Source organism: Rhinopithecus roxellana, chromosome 3 (assembly GCF_007565055.1).
Source record: "Rhinopithecus roxellana isolate Shanxi Qingling chromosome 3, ASM756505v1, whole genome shotgun sequence".
Classification (NCBI taxonomy): Eukaryota; Metazoa; Chordata; class Mammalia; order Primates; family Cercopithecidae; genus Rhinopithecus; species Rhinopithecus roxellana.
The window spans coordinates 122,929,533-122,934,002 of NC_044551.1; the positions used below are offsets into that span (position 1 = coordinate 122,929,533).

The window sequence follows — 4,470 nt, forward strand, 5'->3', positions numbered from 1 at the left end:
TGAGACAAAATTTATTTCATTCAGAATTTGATAACAAAGCTATCAATCACTCCATCTGAGGATGAAGGAGGAACATCCATTTGTTCTCCAGATATAAAACAATTTTTTTTTTTTTTTTTTTTTTTTTTTTTTTTTTGCTTAGAATAAAGGCTGCTCTTTGGAAAGAAGAAAATATACAAATTCCTTAAATAAAATCAGTAAAAAGCAAAAAGAAAGTGATAAGAATTATATACTAGCCCATACTGGTATAGGATTCTTCCAGTAGAAGACCTCAGTCATCTGTGCTATATATGAATAAGTAATTAGTCTATTGAGAATATTAATGATTGTTGGAGCCTGAATTTTTTGTGAATTCTTATTGCCATGGAATTTAGAATATATTCCAATACTTGCAAGTGATATATCAAAGTTAAATAGAGTATTTATTTAAAATAACATGCATTTTACAGTATCTTCAGAAATGACCTTTGAGGCCCTTAGGATTACAAATAGGTTTTTAAGTTTACTTGTTATTCTTATCAATATTTATTAGACACAATCATTTATAGTTTATAAAAATATTACTCTGATGTACACAAAAATTTTCTGATAATGTTGATTAAAAACAGCTATATCCACCCTCTTTGTGTCCACATCAATGTTTAATCTAGATTGGCTTAATCTTGAAGTATAATTCAGTAACACTGAAGACCATATACTTCCTGTTCAAGATAAAACATATACTTCCTGAGCAAGATAATAAAATATTCTTAAGCCTTCTGGATCCTTGGATTGGTTAACATCAATAACGGAACCAATTTTAGATGTTGTGAAAGAAATGTCTTCATGTCCAATGACGATTTCAAACTCCTCCTAGTCAGGAGGAGGCCACAGAGCATCATACTCTTTGGCAGTTTCACTGTCATTAATTATTCTCTTCAGCTCCTCCATCATACTTTTATATATGTAAACCTCTTTTCTGATCATGACATTATCCTTGTAATTACTGTCGTTGGCACATCTTAGTTTTTTGTCTGGTTGGAATTCAATCTCCGGGAACTCGTGGTCGAATTTGTCCTTATGACTCACGTAGTAACGCAGATAAAAGTTACTCTTATGGCTTGCAAAAGGCACCCAAGATCAAAAAGCAAACGGTACCTCTGTGGTCTGTGCCCTACTCAAATAGGTGTTTGTTGTTGTTGTTGTTGTTTCTGTTGTTTTTGTTTTTGTTTTTGACAGTTTTGCTCTGTTGCCCAGGCTGGAGTGCAGTGGCGCGATCTCGGCTCACTGCAACCTCTGCCTCCTGGGTTCAAGCAAATCTCCAAATCTCCTGTCTCAGCCTCCCGGGTAGCTGAGATTACAGGCATGCGCCACCACGGCTGGCTAATTTTTTTTGTTTCGTTTTTAGTAGAGACGGGATTTCGCCATGGTGGCCAGACTGGTCTCAAACTCCTGACTTCAGGTGATCCGCCCGCCTCCGCCTCTCAAAGTGCTGGGATTATAGGCGTGAGCCACCGCACTCGGCCTCAGATAGGTTTTTAGAAGATTCGTCATGATATATTGAAAACACAGATCAATAAAGGATTTTCTCCCTATCACAATAGAATTCTCCATTTTCCTAAAGTGTGTTAAATTATACCTCATTGACAGAGTGGTTACTAAGAAATATAAAATTCTAGTTTAGGAACCCCTGCCAAAAGGAAGATCAGTCTGAAATCACAATGAGAAAAAATGGACCCACATTGAAAAAAATTGCATTAATTAGCATATCTCAGAACACATATTTATCAAATGAAGTTGGCTTTATCTGAACTGTCTAACAGAGGAGAGATCAGGGGAAAGAAGTTAAGGGGAAACTCTGGTGACTGTAAATCACTAAATAACCATATGCTCTTTCCAAGTGAATTTTTCTTTTTATATATATAAAAAATTGAGTTCTCTGTAAATAAAGCTTTTTGGGGCTTGCAACCTCTTCTGAGGCATCTATTTTGTTTGCCATCTCACCATCAAATCACTCTTCATATAAAACTGCAGAACCGTCGTTCTTTTTTTTTTTTTTTTTTTTGAGACGGAGTCTCGCTCTGTCGCCCGGGCTGGAGTGCAGTGGCCAGATCTCAGCTCACTGCAAGCTCCGCCTCCCGGGTTCACGCCATTCTCCTGCCTCAGCCTCCCGGGTAGCTGGGACTACAGGCGCCCACCACCTCGCCCGGCTAGTTTTTTGTATTTTTTAGTAGAGACGGGGTTTCACCAGGTTACCCAGGATGGTCTCGATCTCCTGACCTCGTGATCCGCCCATCTCGGCCTCCCAAAGTGCTGGGATTACAGGCTTGAGCCACCGCGCCCGGCTTAGAACCGTCGTTCTTAATGTCCTCTTTAGCTCACACAAATCGCTGCTTGAATCTTTGTTTCTGGCAGATGCAAACAGTAGGATCAGTTCCCTCAACTATCATTTTTTGATAGGAGGTGCAATTTTATAAATTCAATACTATTGCCTAATGCTAAGGATTTAAAGTGAGTTTGATTTTCCAAATGTGAACTCTTCAAATGTATTAAGTATATGAAAAATTAAATTATATATATACACATTTACATGCATATATGGATATCAGTATGACTTCAAAAGGACCAAGAATTGAATAATAACTGCCTGAAAGGGAAAAATTATCATCAAAGGGATCGCAATTTATCTTGATTGACAATTTTTAAGTATTATAGTACTGGTTACCCTTCACCCTGCTCTGCTGTCTTAGGCTAGTTTGTTTACTTGCAATATTACTACTACTTCTGATAATGAATTTTCTAATAACACAACATGCTGCTGAAGTATATTCTTCTTGTGAATGAAGACTTGATGGTTCTTTTCAATGGGGTCTGATACCAAGTTCTGTGCATCTCCATGTGTTCATTTCCAATGATGATAATGGGGGAAAAAATAAAGTGGTCTTCTGAAAGTACAAAGCTCTTGCTCTGTTCATGCTTTAAATCCTTCAGGTCAATCAGATCTTTGCACAACTCCTCCTAAGAAGTTGCCTTGGTATCCCTGCAGAGACAAACCTTGATGTAGGATTACTGAGCAAAGGCTTTCTGTTTAGAGTTACTGCTAGTTGAGGCAGCATTTACTGGGCCCAAGGTGTGCCCAGAACTCTGTTCTGCCTCTTCAGAGTGAGAGTGGGACCCAGTTGCAACGACTTTAAGTATTATTTACATTGTTTCCTCCTTACTTATGTGTATAGATTTTCATCATTTTTAATAGTTACATAGTATTCCACACACTGATTAGCCGTTGATTTACTTGCCTGTTTCTTATTGTTGGAACATCTTTGTACATAAATTTCTGCAAAGTGCTGTTACTACTTTCTTGGAATCTTTTCCAGATGTGTAGTTGCTGAGTTAAAGTATATGTATAGTTGTAAAGTCTTTGATCTATATTGTCAAATTGCCTTCTAGAAATGTACTAATTTCGAGTTGTACTAGTCACGTATAATCAATGTCCTGCCTCTTCTCCCAAAATAGGTGTTATTTTTAACATTCACTCTTAACACTTTATAGAAGAAACTATAATGCATTTATTAAGATAACGAATTGTTTCTGATTACAATGATGAAATAACCTTTGAAATTCTATTGCCATATATTTTTCCAATGCATGCTTATTTTTCAAAATTTTGATTTTAACAATAATGATACCTTTTCTTCATCAAATAGTGAAAATGACTAAAGAAAAATTAAAAGTAAATTCTCTATTATACAATGATTGATTGACTTATATATTAGAAAAGCTTTCATATTGTTGGAACTTTAGCTCACTGAAAGAAACTTTTGCTTCACTTTGCTTTTAATGTCTGCGAAAGACTAAGCAACAATTCAGTGAAGACTATATAACAAGATCTTAACTAATTTGAATTATTTATTCAAATATCTTTAGCCTATAATAAGAAAAAGAAAGCCCATATATTTACAGTAGTCTTATAAGAAAATGAATTTAAAAGTCTATTTTTTTTTTTTTTAAATAGTGATGTGCTCTGATTTTTTCAGAATGGAGAAAGATAGTAGGTATAAAAAAGGAAGGCTGGTCAGGCACGGTGGCTCACACCTGTAATCCCAGCACTTTGGGAGGCTGAGGCAGGTGGATCATGAGGTCAGGAGTTTGAGACTAGCCTGGCCAACATGGTAAAACCCTGTCTCTACTAAAAACACAAAAATTAGTCGGGCGTGGTGGTGGCGCCTGTAATCCCAGCTACTCTGGAGGCTGAGGCAGGATAATTGCTTGAACACGGGAGATGGAGGCTGCAGTGAGCTGAGATGGCGCCACTGCACTCCAGCCTGGGTGAAAGAGCAAGACTCTGTCTTGGGGAAAATAAAAATAAAAAAGACTTGTGTAAATTCTCCTTTTTGAAAATTTAGTTTTAGATTCTCTGAGATTATTGTCTCAACATTTGCACCATGGAATAATTGTATAATTGAGTTTCATAGCTGGTAAATGTGTGGCATA

At 36.7% G+C, this 4,470-nt stretch overlaps 1 pseudogene; it reads right to left on the reverse strand.

Annotated features, from left to right (window-relative positions):
* Nucleotides 1–646: 646 nt before the first annotated feature.
* Nucleotides 647–2,429, reverse strand: LOC104663289 (annotated as a pseudogene).
* Nucleotides 2,430–4,470: the final 2,041 nt, after the last annotated feature.